This window comes from Carex rostrata, chromosome 10 (genome assembly GCF_964058835.1).
Source record: "Carex rostrata chromosome 10, lpCarRost1.2, whole genome shotgun sequence".
NCBI classification, from domain to species: Eukaryota; Viridiplantae; Streptophyta; class Magnoliopsida; order Poales; family Cyperaceae; genus Carex; species Carex rostrata.
In genome coordinates, this window is record NC_135927.1 from 6,374,398 (window position 1) to 6,394,018 (window position 19,621).

Consider the following 19,621-nt stretch of genomic DNA (forward strand, 5'->3'; position numbering starts at 1 on the left):
TATTTGGTTGGGTCCGATTGGAAGTGAAAGAAAGAGGAAGAGATTAAATGGGGGTGGGGCCCGGTAGGAAGAAAATTAGAGAAAGGGATGAGATAATACAATGTGTTGGGAGATGGTATTGGCTTGAAATTTTTTAGAAAATAAAATATAATTAAATAATTAGATAATAGAAAGGGATTTGTGTAGTAGTTTAATAATTTTTTGTTAAAGTTTAGATTTAATTTCTCATTTAGATTTTTCCTATGTTGTTTATATAATGTTTGAACTTTGAAGGACGATGTTATTCATTTGTTTTCCCGTAAACATATAAATTTATGTTAGTTAAATTGTTAATGTTTAATTCTTATAAATTAACAACTATTTAATTAATAAGCCTAAATTTTAAGGTTGTAAATTTTTTACTATTTACCATATTTCACTTTTTAATTATCTCTAATTATGGTTTACAATTAGTTATTCATTTTTAAAATTTCAGGTTATAACATATATAGCTTTTTTGTCAGCAAACATTGTGATTAAAAGAAGAAACAAATCAAGATTACGACTGGCCTATCACCACTAATGGAAATGGGAAGTAACAATCACCATTAAATGACGAGAAGAAGAAATGAATTCAATGCAATACCGTAACAAAGGAGCAATTAACCACCACCACACGAAACCGTTATAAAAGAAGCATTCCTAACAGCAGATCGTATCTCATCTCCTACAGATTTCACTCTCACCTCTTTGCAATCCCTCACCTCCCTCTTGCAATGATGGAACCCACTACTTTCCTGTACACATTACTCCTCGCAACTTTCTTTCTCTGCACAACCCATCTCCTACTTCGCAGAAGAAGAACACCTCCACTGCCACCAGGCCCCACAGGGTTACCTCTTGTTGGAAGTCTTCCATTTCTCGATCCATCACTTCACACATACTTTGCTGATCTATCCAAAAAGTATGGCCTGATATTCTCCCTTCGACTCTGCTCCAAGCTGACAGTTGTTATTTCCTCCCCATCCCTGGCTCGTGCCATCTTGCGTGAACATGACAACACATTTGCAAATCGAGACATCCCTGTAGTCGCCTCCATTGCTACCTATGGTGGAAATGATATAATATTTTCTCCTAATGGACCTACCTGGCGCATGCTGCGACGTGTCTGTGTGAATGAGGTATTATTAGAATTGAAAGTTAGTCAACAAATGGATAGAAAACAAAAAAAATGGTAAAAAAGAAATACACAAAAAATAATTCTGTACTGGCCAGTATGATTCTCAATCCATCTTGACCATTTTTCTTAACATTTTCTTTGACAACAATACTTGACTTTTGGATTAGACTTGTCAAAAGCACCATACCTTGATCTCGTGCCCACAACACCCAAGGTCACCAATCAAACATAACCACAATATTTGGAATTTGAAACTGCAGCACCTTGTGTTGTGCAGTTCACGTGCATATAGGTTCACCAAGATTAGTTAGCTTTGAAGTAATGAGCTGTTGAACCATTTCAACGAGAACTTCATGTTTCAGGCTCAGTTAAGCTATGTTTCAATTTATCCATTTAACTATCAAGAAAGCAAAAACAATACTAAGCTAGATACAATCTGATTTGTATGATAGGGTTAGTTTAAACCCAAATGTGCCTATCCTAAGGTAATGGACCAAAATACACCATGCATCCGGACGGCATAGACTAACAACTAGTATAATGGCATGACAGGTGCTGTCTTCCTCCAGTCTTGACAGAGTCTCAGACCTCCGTCAGCAGGAGATTTGGTCTACCATACGCCGCATCCGTGAAAGATGTGGTACCCCGGTCAACATCGGTGCTGAAATGTTTCTAACTGCGACGAATATAGTAACAAACACGATATGGGGCCGCACACTTCAAGAGGAGAAGGAAAGAGAATTTGTTGACAAAGATTTCAAAAAGGTTATAGCTGATATGATTGACTTGTTTGGCCAGCCCAATGTGTTGGACTTCTTCTCAGCCTTGGCTCAATTTGATTTGCAAGGGGTTCAGAGAAAGATGGAAGTCTTAAGGGGGAGATTTGACAGCATTTTTGAGAGAGTGATAGAGAAGAAATGTAGTGGGGAAGGGGAAAGAGCCGATGACCTCCTGGGTGTCATGCTAAAGATGGAGAGAGAAGGTGGAGATGGCAAAAACCCCTTCACTATGACTCATGTTAAGGCCTTGCTCTTTGTATGTAACGTTACTAATCTTATATAACATTTACCTTTACTTATTGGAGGTCCAAAATGGAAATAGCAAGGTTGCTCCATTAATACTTCGCTTCTCCATTTCTTTTTCATGGTTAGAAAATATAGTTTGCCGTATTACTCCCTTTTAGATAATACCGCTAGTAAGTACAACAATAGAAGAGTAGAACTAGGGTGCTCTTAAGCTCACCAAAGTTTTGGCGAGCTTAATTCTAAATCTCATAAAATCAATTTCAAATGACGAATCTGAACCGTTGAAACCCGCCTAACTTACGTGTGATGCATCTACATATGAAATTTTTAAACATTCGAATTAATTTAGTATAAAGTCAAGCGGTCAAAATTAGAAGGTTAATAAATTAATTTTAGTGCATTCATTTTTGAACGTTTTTTGACCGCTTGACTTTATACTAAATTAATTCCAATGTTTAAAAATTTCACATGTAGATGCATCACACGTAAGGTAGGCGGGTTTCAACGGTTTGGATTCGTCATTTGAAATTGATTTGATAAGTTTTAGAGTTAAGCTCACCAAAACTTTGGTGAGCTTAAGAGCACCCTAGTTCTACTCACAATAGAAATATAAGAGAGTTAGTATGGAATTGCAAATAGGTTTAATAGTCCTAAAGAGCTTTATTACTTTAATGAAATTCTAGGAAGATTCTATGTTAGCACAAACTACAAAACTGTTATCTCCACTGAACAATATTCTCAGAAATAACAACGTTGTGCAACAGGACATGTTTACGGGAGGATCAGATACAACGTCAACCACTATTGAGTGGGCCATGGCTGAGATTATAAAAAGCCCAACATACTCGAGAAAGTACAAGATGAACTTATCCAAGTTGTTGGAAAAGACAAATTAGTAGAGGAATCCCACTTACCACAACTCTCATTCCTCTCTTGTGTTATTAAAGAAATTCTTCGCCTCCACCCTGTACTTCCGCTCCTCATTCCACACAGGCCCAGCTCCCCTTGTACAATTGATGGCTACCTCATACCAGAAGGTACCAGAGTTTTTGTAAATGTATGGGCAATTCAAAGGGATCCATCGCAATGGAAAGATCCATTGGAGTTCAAACCTGAAAGATTTTTACAAGAGGAATACAAGAGAGATTTTAGTGGCAAAGAATTTGACTACTTACCGTTTGGATCAGGAAGGAGAACTTGTGCAGGTGTTGTCATGGGTGAGAGAATGGTAGGTCATTTGCTAGCCACATTGGTGCATTCATTTGATTGGAATATCCCAGAAGGCAAGGAGGTCGATTTGTCAGATAAATTTGGGATTGTGACAAAGAAAGCTGTCCCTTTGGTTGCTATACCTACACCCAGGCTATCAAATGACAAGTTGTATTACTAATTATTAATTTGGTGTTGAATATTGATACAAAATTAGAGTCTGAATATTCCAGATCTAGAGATCTGGATGCAACATGTTGTGTTCTATTTCTAGGCATGTAGTTGAGTTAGTGGTTTCCTGATTTACTCTAGACAGGATTAGTGGTTTTCTAAATATAGCTCTGTAGTGGGATTAGTGGGTATCTAAATATAGCTGTCTGTAGTAGTAGTTGGTTCTAAATTTAGATATTGTATTACTTTAAATACTGAACTTCTGTAATCAAGTAATTAAGTAGTGAATTTCCACATAAATTCTTTCTCTGTTTTTGTTTATTCTTCCAGAAAATTTCATTAATTGGTATTAGAGCCAGGTCCCAATTTTGTTGGGATAAACTCAATAATACTGCACTGCTTTGTGCCAGTATGCAAAAGATTGAAGAGAGAAAAATATTTTTCTGAATAGAAATAATGCTTTATTTCCTTTCTTTCTTACTCAATTACATAGAGTTCTACGATATTTATAACAGTACAATGTTTCTAAAATAGACACCCACAACCCTCTAAATTAAGCACCCACTACACAACAGGCTAAAAATAACTAACCATTATGCCTACTGTCCTAAAATAACTATGCTTAAAATAACCAATGCCTAAAATAACCCATGCAGTTTTTATGCCTGTAAAAACTGATTCGTACATGCTCTAATCAATTTGAATTAATTTTCAACACTCCCCTTAATTCAAAATTGATTATATCAAGTTTGATTCCGAATTCTTCCAACTTTTCTCTTGGCAATGCCTTCTGCAAAAATGCCAACCTTCTATTCTTCAGAACTTGCACGTTTGATCTCCATTTTGCTGCTACCAATTCTTCTTGCAATGCTTGATGCCATGTTTCATTTCCTACTGCATCTTCAAATATTGTGGATCTTTGCCTTCCATCTTCTATATACGCCATGAAAAGTATGCTCTATCTTTTCTTCTTCACAGCATGCTTGTTGTTCTTCCCACTATTTTCTGAAACAATCAGCTTGCACAAAGCCATATCTTTTGCAGTGGAAGTACTGGACATCTTCTATGTTGTGCTGAAACAAGAACTCGCCAAATCTACAATGGCCACGTCCACCTCTGCCTTGAGAGGACTCCCCCTTTCTGTAGAATGACTTTTCATTGCCTTTCTCCTTTGATCTGAACTTTGCTTCATGGGTCTGCAATGATCCCATCAGTTCATCAAAGGAATAAGTTGAAAGATCCTTTGATTCTTCATTTGTTGCCACCATGTGATCAAATTTTGGTGCTACACATCTCAGCACCTTTTCCACCATGGTTTTGTCTAAGATGTTGTCTCCATATGCTCGAATTTGGTTGACAACGAATGTGACTCTTCACTAGAAAAATCTGCATTGATTCTTCTATTTTCATATGCAACAAATGTCTGTGTAGGATTTGCCATTTGATTGCCACAACTCGAGAACTTCTCTGAAATGTCGTCTTCTATGTTGTTAATGCTTCTTTAGCAATTGTTGCTGCTGCAATTCTTCAAGATTGCGCACCAATTGACTCTACCACAATTGCAAATTGAGTCTGCCTTCAATTGCTTGCCCACTGAACCATCAGCTCCGATACTATTTTGTTGGGATAAACCCAGCAATACTGCACTGCTTTGTGCCAGTATGCAAAAGATTGAAGAGAGAAAAATATTTTTCTGAATAGAAATAATGCTTTATTTCCTTTCTCTCTTACTCAATTGCACAGAGTTATACGATATTTATAACAGTACAATGTTTCTAAAATAGACACTCACAACTCCCTAAATTAAGCACCCACTACACAACAGGCTAAAGTTAACTAACCATTGTGCCTACTGTCCTAAAATAACTATACATAAAATAACCAATGCCTAAAATAGCCCATACAGTTTTTATGCCTGTAAAAGCTGATTCGTACATGCTTTAATCAATTTGAATTAATTTTCAACATTTGGGATGTGGTGTTTCCCAATATGCTTATATTACAAATTCAAGTAGACAAGTACAAATAAATGATTTTTGGAACTATAACAGTCCATTTGAAGAAACTGGGTACAAAATTCATAATATAAATAAAAACCTGTACTTAAGCAATTCTTCAGATTTTATGTTATTTCTTGCCTTACGCCATAATCTGTGCAGCCACACTTCGTACAATCAAATCCCAAGTCTCTGTATGAGGCCGTACTTGAAGACCTAGCATTCTCTCCAGAACCCTAGCTGCATTACGCTTGTGTCTGGCCAATTATTGCTGATTCGGGCTTTTGCACTTGCTTTATATAGAGTTATTTCTTAAGTTATTGACATGCATTTGTGTTACAAGGCAGGAGCCTTACCAATATTCTTAGAGTTGTATTGTAAGCATGTTTAATTGATCCTTGTGCTAACCCAATTCTTTTATTGTATAAATTTCATCCATGGTATAATATGACATGATTTGAACCATGCACTTGTCAGGAACCTTGCTGAAATTTTGTTGGCTTTGCATCAATTGAACCTTGGATAGGAATGTGAATATGCATTGCATTGATTGCACACTTTGATTTATTAGCATATAGAATGTCTTTTATGTACTTTGGTTAGAATTGAAGCCTAAAATTTCTTCATGAACATTGCTGAATTTTTGATAACTATGCATCAAAGAGAACTGGAATAGAAATGTGAATATGACATTTATAGAAATTGAAGCATGAAATTCGAAGGCCATATTCGGGTAGCGCATAGCTGGCTGTGTATGTGCCATCGGGTAGGGCATAGCTGGGCTGTATAGGAGCTATTATTCAGGTAGCGCATAGCTGGGCTGTGTAGGCGCCATATTCGGGTAGCGCATAGCTGGGCTGTGTAGGCGCCATATTCGGGTAGCGCATAGCTGGGCTGTGTAGGCGCCATTATTCGAGTAGCACATGACTTATGTTTTGTATGTGTTGAACATGTAGAGGCATGATGCAGATTGAATGTACCAGAAAAGTAATTCATAGAACAATGGTTCTGCTCAACTTTGGATAAGTGATAATAAAAGGTATGGTTGAGATAATGAAGTCTTGTATGTAAACATAAATGCATTCTTTAAACCGCTGGAACTGAACCTATATGGCAAACTTATGAACCTAACCTTTGCATATTGTAGTATTCAACTTATAGTTGACTAATCTTTATTGTGAATGTTTCATTCGATTGTCAAATACTTTTATTACATTATTGTTGTACTTGATGTTGTTTTGATTTTTCTTCATTGGATATGTGGATCTCACGACAGAAATTAAATACTGCACTGTGAGGTTTACACTCTCTCATATGTCCACTTTGTGGGTTTCAGGTTTTAGGAGTGAAGTGTAGCAGTATTGCCACTAGACGGCAGGAGCATTGGCTGCCACATTGTACAGATTTTGGTATAGTCTTTACATATATGTACATGTTAGTTATACAGTCATTTTGTCAGTGTTTGTTGCACTTGGATACTTCTCGTTTAGTTAGCATTTTGTTCAGATTTGCATAGGAAGTTTCTTTAATAAATATTGAACCGATTGTAAACTTATGTATATATGTGTGTGTTGTTTTCAACATGTATATGTTATCTATGTTGAAAGACTATATTGAATATTGGCAGCGTTGAGCATTGATATTGTCATAACTTTAAATGCTATAGTGCCTTGTGACATCTAGTTGGGTACGCTGTTGTGAGTCACTTGATCTAGGTGCCACGGCAAGTTGTCGGTTATATGGGTTGTGATATATGGATAATTTCATGCATAAATTGGCTTTAATTTGTTTTTTACAAGATGATGTATATATATGTACTGATGTAAAGTTGTTGAAGGCTGCTATGTAAAGTTTAAGGAAAATAAACATGTCTGTGTGAAGTTCTTAATGTACTTGCTGGCTATATATGTATGTTTGTTGCATGATATGAATTTAATTTGCAAATTATGATAGAGAATGATGATACCAATAGCAATTTTGATCACTCGAGCTGAAATCAGAATTTGACACGGAACCGTGTACAAGGCTAGAATGTCACGTTCTGTTTTCTTTTTAATTTATATATGGTATTATTTTCTTTTTAGCTCGAAATGTTAGGGTTTTGATATATATTTTTTTTAATTACTAGCTCTCAAAGGTTCTCTTGATGTAATATTAATTTATGGATTTGTAATACTATATATTTAGGGCTGCTAATGAGTCGAGCCGGCTCGGGAATCAATGAGTTGAGCGGCTCAATATTTCATAACGAATTGGACTCAAAACTAAAAAAACCTTAAACTCGACTTGGCTCGATTTTAAAAGAAAAAGCTCAGCTCAGCTCGGCTCATGTAAAATTCTTGGCTCGACTCGATTCGGCTCGTGAACTCATGAATCGGCTTGCGAGCTGACTCATATTTTTAAAATATTAACTAAATTTTATCAAATTGGCTCGGCTCAGTGAACTCTCCCTCTCTACCTCGGCTCAGTGAAGTCTCCCATCGCGAGTTTGCGTCTCTCGCTCAATTCAGTTCTCTCTCTCTCTAGCTCTCTCCGTCTCTCTCTCTATGGCTCTCTCTCTTGCTGGAGCGGCTCGTGAACTCTCCCTATCTGGCTCTCTCCGTCTCTCGCCTTGCTCACCTCGCTCTCACCTCTCACTGTCACCTCGCAAATTCATGAATTTTTGTCTCTCGTTCCTGGCTGTCACCTCTCAGTCTCTGAAGCGAGTTACTATATGAAGTGGGCTCCATAAGTAATGTGAATCTTTTTTTAGGACCCACCCATCTGAAACTAGTAGCAGGAGTCGCATCAAAAAAGCTGGAACAGAGAAATATTGCTCCCGTCTGGTTTGAAAAATATTAATGTTCCAACAGATTGTCTCCAATGAAAAAGGTAATGACATTTATTGACAAACTGATTTTACTATATGCATGAAGCAAAATCTATTATTTCAATAACTTGACCCTCCGTTCCCCTTGCATCAGTTGATGAATGGAGAAAAGTGTGCTCATTGAATTTAATTCGCTTCTCTATAAAGCTAAAAGAAATTAATTATAAATCCATGAAAAAAATTTGATGCGCGTTACATTCAGTTTTTCTTTGATTTGTTATTATGGCACGAGTTCTTTAGACATTTGTTGCGATTTATGCAAATTTTTAGAATAGTAAGAACTTACTGGTTAATTAGTTGTGATTTTCCACAAAAAAATATCTGAACTATCAGATCCAAACAAAAGCTTTAACAATGTACGCTGCAAACAGAAAAGAAAACAGTTGCCCTGATTCAAACAACAACTAAAAATATGAGCTTGTGAGCCGAGTCGAGTCGAGCCAAGCCAAGCGTTTACATGGGCTGAGCCGAGCCGAGCCTTTTCTTTAAAAATCGAGTCATAAGAGCCGAATCATTGGACTACAATTGACGAGTTTGAGCCGAACCTTAATCATTAGCAGCCCTATGTATATTTAATACATATATATTGATTTAATATTTGTAAAAAGAATGCATGCCAAGTATTGTAATATTTGTAGAAAGTATATGTATATGTATCTATCATGGATATTTGTTGAATTAGGGATGTATATTAGTTTATGTACGTTTAATTAATGTTTAATACATTTTTTTTTTATTGAGTGTTGAAAGATTATAATTGATTTATCTTTGTGTTCAATATTTATTGATTATCTCTGTGTAATATTGTATGCTTAATGGATAGCAAATATAGGTGCTAGCCGATTATAAATCATTAAAAAAAATGAAAATATTCATAGTTCTAAATAAAAAAATGAGTATAGTTGCGAAAATCAAATTGTGTATGCTAGTACCATTTAGACACGTACTCTTCGGAAATCGTGTCCAATATACCTAGCTATTCATATATGACACTCGCTGATACGGTCATAGAATCGTGTGTCAGTACCTTTTCAGACCGTGTATAGTCACATTTTCTGTGGTAGTGTAAATTGATAATTATAAGAGTTAAAGGTAAAAAAAAATCATTACTACCATAAAAGTGTCGAGCAAATTATTTTTGTGCATCAAATATTTTCCTTTCTTCTTTAAGATTGATGATTTCTTGATTAGATTGGAAAGCGTTAACAAAATAATTGTAAGGGTACATCCGGTATATATGTGAAAAACATTCTCTCTGCTCACAATGAGTCAATGTTGTTTATGGATAGCGACATGTATTTTGTCACACTGACTGGGAAAACTGACACATAGATAGTAACATGTTTTGTCACACTGACTAGGAAAATTAAAACAGATAGTAGCATTTTTTGGTTACAATTGACTGTGAAGTTAAACTTTGACTTGGGTTTGGATTTCGGGAAACGACTCCTGAGGTTTAAGTGAATTTGATTAGTATATGGTTGTGCTAGCCAGAATTATTGGAATATTTGATTAAATGCATTTTACAAAAACAGCCAGTTGTTTGAAAAATATACAACATATGCTGCAATTCTTATTTTTAATATTTTCAAAATGAAACAAATTTTGATCAAAATATAATTAGTTCTTCCCTTTAAATTACTTGTTTTATGATTTTTTAGAAATTAATTGTATGATTATAAGTTGTATCTTTTAAATGAACAAGCAAGAAAGAGAAAACGAAAAATAAATAAATAAATGTAGAAAAGAAAAAAATAAATGGAATAAAGAAATGGAGAAGAAGGAACAAGAAAAGAGGGCGTACATCTCACAAATTCATCACGTTAACGTGAACTTGAGCTTCAAATTAAAGGCCCACCATCTATAGCAACTATGACAGACGTACAAATCCTGAAAAAGGTTGCGATTCCTGTGTTAGGCTAGAAAACTTTCCAGTGTCTAATCAACCTTAGAAAGTTACATGGTTAATCTCCTCTCAAAGACAATTATAGATGTCATTGTACTGTCAAAGTTTGTTGATATAAGAACATGTCCTGATAAAAATACCATTAGTCCGCACTCCTAGGTGCACAATGAATCGGTGCCGTATAATGGGAAGTAGGAAGGGGTTCCATCCGACTAACATAGAACCAAAATCGTTGTGATGTACTCCTCGGAACTATCTGATTTGTTTTGTAATTCATGCACAATTGATGCACTCATAAAACGAATCAGATAGTTCCGAACATGAATCAAACTTATTTGAAACTGATTTGAATATGATGCCGATCCGACACATCCTGCTCCCTCTGGAGGGAGACTTTCTCGTAGTCTTTTAAAATAGTGGATAAGAAAATGAACATCTTGTTGGGAAGTCCACGGAGATAGGTATTTCCATGGATATAGTTATTACGTACCAACGGGATTATTACCGTGACTACAATACTGACGGTAATAATCCATTATGTTCATGCTGTTCTACAATTTTCATATAGTGAAAAACTGGAAATACGATCTGTACTCCAATTTTGTTTTTTCATTAATTGGTGTCCTCTTTCCAACTTTTCTGAACCAATACTTGAATATGAAAAGAAAAAGTCCATGCAAGAGTTTTTTATTTTGAGGTTTTTGGATGTGCATCACTTACTTAGATACGAATAGTAAAAGTAACGATGGGGATTACTATTCAAATATTTTAGTCTTTGGTCTTAACACCACAGAAATATGACTATCTTGTCATAATTCAGAGAAATTTGAAATCAATAAGTCGGTAGGGATTAATATTCAAATATTTTAGTCTTTGGTCTTGACACAACACGAATATGACTATCTTCTCATAATTTAGAGAAAATTGAAATCAACATGTTGGTGGGGATTAATATTCAAATATTTTAGTGTTTGGTTTTGATACTACACTAGTATCACTATCTTGTCATAATTCAGAGAAATTTAAAATTAACAAGTTGGTGGGGATTAATATTCAAATATTTTAGTCTTTGGTGTTGACAGTACACGAATATTACTGTCTTGTCTCATAATGCAGATAAATTTGAAAATCAACAAGTTGAATGTTATCCTTACTGATGAAACAAAGAGGCCGGTCTGTTTTTAAAACAGAGCTCTCCAACGGATTCCCAACCGTTATTTAGTAGAAAAAACATTTTGCTAGCCGTTCCATGACTTGAGTAGATTAACCATCTTCTATCGGTCCTGTTGGCGTCTTTTTGGTTGTTCATGTGGTATCGAACAAAATGAGTTGCTCCACCCTCGTGAGGAGGGGGACATGTTGGGTTATAGCTACCAGTAGAACCCTTCACACTTACCATAATTTATTGATTTAGATATTTTTCCATCTAAATTTGTAAAATTATTATTTGTCATCTAAGCTCGCTTATTTTATTAATATCCTCATTTGAACTTGATCAATTTATAAAAAAAATTAAACTATCCGAATTTATGAAATATTACCCAACAATCCAAAGAGGTTTATTGTACTATTCTTACTAGTCCAGTACTCAAGTGTAATAAACTAATAATAGAAACTTTGATTATTTCAGGTAAGGACAAAACTTTTCTTTCGATATTTTTATTGTCAATTAATAAAATAAGTGACTTTTGATAGAAAAATATTTCATTTCAAATTTGTTGACTGAAATAATTAAATCGAGAAGTTACGATAAATATATATATATATAAATTTCTGTTTTTTTTTTCCTTTTATTTGCATGTCAGCTCGGCTGTATCAGATCTCAATCAAAAAATAAATCATAGAGTTGAAAAATATAAAAAAAAATCATAACATTGAAAAATAAAAATAAAAATTCGTAAAGTTGAAAAATCAAAAAATAAAAGTCCTAAAGTTGAAAAATAAAAAAATAAATGTAGTCCAGTTGAAAAAGACAGAATTGTACATATTACTTAATAGCTTGTACATGGTAATTATTGCTCTTTATTAAATTTTTTTACGCTTGCACTTTATTCAACATAAAATTCAAAATTGGATTACAGTCTCATTCGAAAGAAATGAGACTGTAAAATAAAGTTAAATCATAAAAGGCATCAAAGATCGGGACACTGGCTGGTTCAGGTATGTGTTGCACACTCAGTGTGTGCATTAGAAAAATATTGTGCCAGGTTTGCATCTCAAAAATTGTATTAATTGAAACTGGAACACTAATAAATAATAATCAGTACTATCGGGTTCATGTCGTTGCTTTGGTTAATTAACAGTGATTCATATGCGAAGAACAAGGCAATGCAAGTAACAATTTCTTTCAACTATTTTGGAGAAGGGTTTATTCAGAGAATGCCAAGTTAATTGTGAAGGTTCTTAAGAAGTAAGAGGTATCATAACTCATAACAATATAGTTGAAATATATTAATAAATATTTACTTATTAATCCAAAGCAGGGGCATGCACAACTACTTTCACGTGTTTGGACAATCTGGTTAGAGAAAAATATGGTTTGTTTTCATAACTCTAATCCCTTGACTATTAAATCACTTGGTGCTAAGATTATCTCCATTGCTCATTTATGGTGCAATTTTATACCTAAAAACTCTTTACTTAAATTAAGTCTAATGATGCTGTCTGATGTTAAAGACCTCTCAAATCAAGTTTAGAAGGAAGGCACAAGCAGCATGCACACTGCTCAAACAGTGGACCTGCTGTTGTCCCTGGCAAGAGAGACCCCCACCAATTCACCTCCGGGTGGTGGCAATGGCAACCACCAAAGTCCAATGTCTGGAGAAGAACAGAATGAAGATGATGGAGTGAATTGGGCAGGCTTAGAATAGTTTTTATTTGGATTAGTCTTTTCAGATTAGTTAGATCCATGTTTTTTGGTTGTATGTATGTTTTTGTTATGCTTCTTTTGTATCTCTTTAACAATCTGGAACAGTTGTATGTCTCTTTTACTTCTGGTCTTAGTATCCAATTTGGATACCATAATAAGAAGTATTTTGGTTTCAAATATGAAATTAGTAGAAATCCACTACTTTTCAAAAAGTAATGACTATACACACCAAGAGATTTATGCAAAAAAAAAAAGCGGAAATCCACGCATATTTTTAAAGGTGGCGAGCACAAATAAACATATATTATCACATCCTGAAGCGGGAATTCCGATTAAACGTGATTAATTCCCACCTCGTGTCAGTTAATTACTTAAAACATCCATTGACGCACATCAAAACATTTTAACCCATGTTAAATTGTGGCTGGCATGAAAATGCTAAATAGCCATATCTAATATCGGACGGTATTAAAAACATCCATTGACACACGTCAATGTATTTTAACAAAACCGAAATAATTTGCATCTTACATCTAAAATGATCCTCACACCAAACATATACAATACGAGAAAACTACCCATATGACGTAAGAATTAGTTAAACCTTTTCCTCATGAACAGATAAAGCACTCCACGGCCTGGCCGACACTCGGGGGAAAGTAACATAACAACAAAACATGTCCCACATCATCTACGACGGATCTGTTCTCCACAAGTAACATTGAAGCTTGAAAAGATGTATCAATCGATGGAATGCATACCTATCACCATACCGTGATGATCATCCATAACATATCTCAAAACGACGAGTAGCTCCTAATGTAGTTGGAAAATACACCAGTATCATTCATAAAGGAAAATAAAAGACAAAAAGAATATGTGTGACGAATTTATATAAACATAATACTCATAGGCCACTTGAGTGAGTCGAGTGACCACTCATCTAGGTGGTGAACAGTTCGGGTCACGAGACGCCATTGGTACGGACATCAGACGATTTCTCAAATAGCATTCATCCATACCAAGGACATGAAATGAAATAGACCTGAATCTCCCAGTCCTACTCAATGCTCACAAATGAGCTGCGTGCGACTAAATAATATAATATTGTCTTCTATGAGAAGAAGATATAATATCATCTGATAATATAATAATAAATATAATTCAATTACACTACTCCAACAGTTTTATGCAAATTCTAACTATAGTACGCAAAGGAATAAAATGCCCTATAAGTTTTATATGCAACTAATTAAATAGACATGGCAGGTTAAGTTAATGTACTCTAAGAGAGTACGCCACGAATAAAGAGTTCATATATTCCACACTTGTATTGAAGGGCAAGGTAGACGAAGGATAAGGATACTGGAAGGGGTAGCAAGCTAGATCCTCAAATGCACCGGTCAAATCGTACTCGGGATCAGTCTCCTCATACGCAGCTGAATCAAGGTGGTCTGATAACCTATAAGTCGTAACTTTATTTTATTAATAAACAAGACGAAAATCTCGTATCAATTTCTCCCGTTTTGTTACTACTTAATTAAGTTCCAATATTTGTTTAATTTAAAAATTAATTACTAAAAATTTTCAGTTCATCGTGATTCGATCATACTTAATTTAAATAACTAGTATAAAATTAATTTGATTACTTTTATTCAGGATTTCATAATTATAAATTATTTTAGTTTTATCTATGATTTTTTACTAATTACTATACGTATCTACATTTATTATATTTAAGTTAGGTACTATATATGTATCATTAAATGTATGTTAACTTAACCTAACCATACTAATTGTATTTATTTATAATAACTATACATTAAAAATACATTTTTCTAATTTAATAAATTGTTATTTATACAAAAGTTAGAATACCTATTAGGTTTGGACTTACATGCCTTTGGAATATACCTTCACATATGAAAATACCGTATGCGGTGATAATTAATTTAGCATATGCTAAGTATATAAAATAAATTATATATATTGTAATTATAATAACTTAGATATACTAATTATATTTATTTAATATAAATTTTATAGCCAACATTTCATATGTTATTCACATTCTATCTTATTTATGGTATTTTCTACTAATTTAATTTATGGGCACATTAAATTTAATTAGTTCAATTTTGAGACTGAGCTAGCCAGCAAAGAAAATGCCAATGCCGTTTGCTTAATGTTATTCCTTGTTATTTATTATTTGAACATAAACTTAAATAACTCCGATTATTTTTTCATCCATATACGTCGAAGTATTCATACATAAGATATCAAGTACTCATAAATATACGTTGAAGTTATATTCATAACTAAGATATCAAGTATTCATTCAGATACGTTGAAATATTCAAACCTCATACATCAAGTATTCATTCATACACCTCTATTTATTTGTTTTCAAAATTTGTTTTTCTTTCATTTCTTAGTAATTGATAACAATTGAATGACTACAAACTAGCCTCTAACCAATTGATAACAAATGCAAATTAAATAGTGAATACGGTGAATCTAGACGTTGCACTATTCTTTTTTTTTAATTAAACTTGGCATCCTCTGCCCGGTTTAATAAAAAAATATATATATTGCAACGACTAATTTTTTATTGTCATGTAAGTATAAATAGGAACATCTACAATCAGAAAAATAAGATTGCAAATACAATTTATTTTCTAATTAATCTCTTCTCTTTTTGTCTCACAAAAAAATACAGTTGATTAGGCAGTGTGGAAAGTTTAGCCATGACCCACGAATTGCAATTGTTTTCAGGATTGGAATCTCGATTTGAGGTAAACTTGAAGAAGCTATGAGATGTCATTCTTTTCTTATTCCTTTTTCCCATTTCTTTATTTCATATATATTTTTCTTCTCTACTAATTTTATTTATTTATTTTTCTTTCTCTTTTTCTTGCTTACTAACTATTTCGGTGACTAATTTAGGGGTCAACAATATCCAAACAGACCACAGCTCCTTAGCACACTATCTTTTATCATGCATGATTCGTTTCCATTTTAAAAAAATTTAAAAATAAGAATTGGAGCACATGTTGTATATTTTTAAAACAACCGGCTGCTTCGTACATAAACTGCATCTCATCAAATATTCCAATAATTCTGGTGAGCACAACCATATACTAATCAAATTAACTTATACCTCAGGTGTCGTTTTCAGAAATCCAAACCCAACTGAAAGTCTAATTTTCCAGTCAATTGGAGCCATACATGCTACTATCTGTGTGTCAATTTTCCCAGTCTTTTTTGAAAGGATCATGGCAGAAGCTGCCAGAGAAGTTCACTAGTCAATATTACAACTTATCAATACAGAGTGTCAATTTTCCCAGTCAGTGTGACAAAATACATGTCGCTAACCTTATTCCTTTATTTTCCACATGCGCAACTACTTCGGATGGAGTCATTTCCTTGAACCATGACTCCTACTTGCGGGCGGCTATTTGAAACGTCCAAGTTACAACAATTCTTTTGTTAACATTTTTCAAACTAACCAAGAAATCATAAATCTTAAAGAAAAAAGGAAACTATTCAATGCACAAAAGTAATTGGCTGGACACTTTTATGGAACTAATTAATATTATGTTTTTTTTTACCTTTCACGCTTATAATTATCAATATTATTATTAAAGGTTATTCTCTCACAGGTAGTATTCAAAAACCTCCACTTTTCATATCTCCATTAGTCCTTTATTTTAAAATTTAGGGGGAATTTCATGTATACCCCTCAAAAACCTCTAAATTACGTATTTGCCCCTCTAAAATTCATAATATCATATTTACCCTTTTAAATTTCAGAAACTCACAAATTTACCCAATTTATTTACTTTTATATTAATACTCATTCTCAATTTACAAAGTACCCATTTTACCCTTGAAGAAATACATTTCCTAAAGCATATATGAGTACTGATAGATGGATACGATACTATGATGATGTGCCAGAAAAGAATCAGGTGGGTTTGGTGAATGTTGTTGCTAATCAGTCAGTTTTTATGCAATTGAGACCTCTAGCAACGCATTTAGGTTCTACTAGGAGGCAACTAGCAAATAAATTTTACCAATTAATCAACAAAACCAACCAAAAGATGCCTCGTCACCCAGATACAAATTAAGTAGGGTACAGTTTGTTGTATATCTAAGGAATGTTCAATGGTGATTGCAACCCCACATGTCAGGTCCTTGACCTGACGAAGCTCATAGATACGGGAATTAATTGCTTAAACAATCAAACAATTTGATCCAATTTTTCTGAAATCGAATCATGGATCCAAAGAACAGTAAACAGAAACGATAGGTAGAAACCCAAAAATTCTTATTCAATAGCATAATCTCAATCCATACAAAGTTTTGTCTTATACAGACGATTCTAACCAAACAGGAATTACTTAAAATGGTTTACTAAATCTTCCTATTCAATGACGATACGACACCTAAGCGCCAACTCGGTGAAATAAAACTGAGATGTCCTATATTGATTCTCCACAGTTCTCCTTGTTGCTCTCCGTTTGTATCCCGTTGCGCTCTCAAAATTACTGATGAGCCGGTCCCATTATGCAGCGACACTAACTTGTAACAGTGGCGGGTAGGATTCAAGTAGCGGACCCCAGTAACAACGTTCTATTCTTTATACGTTCCCTGACTGGTGCCTGACCGACCTGCCCTCCCAGACTAGTCTCTCTCTTGTCTCTCTCTTCTATCCCTTTGACCAAGTCAAAATTGACTCTGTTTCTTCTAGTTCGATTTGGGGACGTGACATTAAACCATGGAGTGGTTGTCGTGGGATACGGTGTAGATGAAGATAAAGACAATATCAAGTATTAATTGGATTGTCAAGAATTTGTGGGGTGCCGACTGGGGAGAGCAAGGCTACATCCTAATGCAACGGTATGTGAAAGCAAAGGAAGGTGTTTGTGGGATTATAATGGTAGCCTCATACCCAATCACAACTTCTGCTAACCTACCCAGATAGGATAATATTTCCCTCCGAAATAGACTGGGTATATAGTTATGATTATTTGGTATATGTCTTAGGGAAATGCATTTAGTCAAGGGTAAAATGGGTAGTTTATAAATTTAAAATAAGTTTTAATGGAAAAGTCAATAAATTGGGTAAATTTGTGAGTTTTTGAAATTTAAAAGGGTAAATATGATATTATGAATTTTAGATGGGGAAATACGTAATTTAGAGGTTTCTGAGGGGTATACATGAAATTCCCCCTAAAATTTAAATAACTTCTAATTGAAAATTCAAATTATAAAATAATACCAATATATATCATTAATATCATTTTCTCTATACTCATAGAAAATATTACAAAATTTCTACTGAGCACATTTATTCTAATTTTGAGAACTCAGAATTTTTTTAACATATTACTATCAAGAGTAAAGCTAGCGTGTGACATGCTCATCAAGAAAATTTGGTGAGCATAACTCCAAAAGTATATCGGATCGACGTCAAATGTCAAATCCAAACCGTTGAAATCCATGTACTTCATGAGTGATGCATATACATGCAAAATTTTGAAAGTTTCGAGTTTATTTGCTACACGGTCAAGTGGTCAAAGAAATAATAAAAATTAAATATATAAAATAATTTATAATAAAATGTTCATTTCTTTGACCACTTGACCGTGTAGCAAATAAACTCGAAACTTTCAAAATTTTGCACATATATGCATCACTCATGAAGTACATGGATTTCAACGGTTTGGATTTGGCATTTGACGTCGATCCGATATACTTTTGGAGTTATGCTCACCAAACTTTCTTAGTGAGCATGTCACACGCTAGCTTTACTCTACTATCAAATATGAGAAGGGATCAAGTTACAACAATTTTTGATTTACAACAAGTTACCACAACTATTTTCTACATTTTCAAAGTCCAAATCGTCGATCCAAACAATTAGATGCGATCTCTACAATAAAATGTGCTTGGAGACCAAATTTTACATTTTTTGGAATTTTTTCACTATTGTGTATTGGAATTTTTTTACTATTCATAAATAATTATTAAGATGGGTACAAAATTCAATGGTCTGATTTTGACTAGTTTTTGTATCCATCTTAATAAATAGTAAAAAAAAATCTGTAAAATTTGGTCTCTAAGTACATGTTATTGTAAAGATCACATCTAACAGTTTGGATCGACGATTTGGACATTGAAATGTAGAAAATGGTTGTGGTAACTTGATCCCTCCTCATCAAATATACCCTGTTTCTTTTAATATCTAATACTCTGACCTATTTTTATTTCTATATTTGTCTAAATCATTAAAACATGCACACTATACAAGAGGAAACAATTAAATAAGCTAGCAGACTATATTTTTAGTTCTGTATTTCAAAATGAAGGCCCAAGGGTTTGTTACTTGTAACATGGTGCACACTATATAC

General features: G+C 34.0%; 1 pseudogene across 1 annotated transcript; it reads left to right on the forward strand.

Annotated features, from left to right (window-relative positions):
• The first annotated feature begins 539 nt into the window (after positions 1-539).
• LOC144560091 (flavonoid 3'-monooxygenase CYP75B137-like) lies at positions 540-3,861 on the forward strand (annotated as a pseudogene). Its single transcript, XR_013513319.1, has 3 exons — positions 540-1,160; positions 1,712-2,194; positions 2,949-3,861. The product of XR_013513319.1 is annotated as a flavonoid 3'-monooxygenase CYP75B137-like (transcript).
• The last annotated feature ends 15,760 nt before the right edge of the window (positions 3,862-19,621 follow it).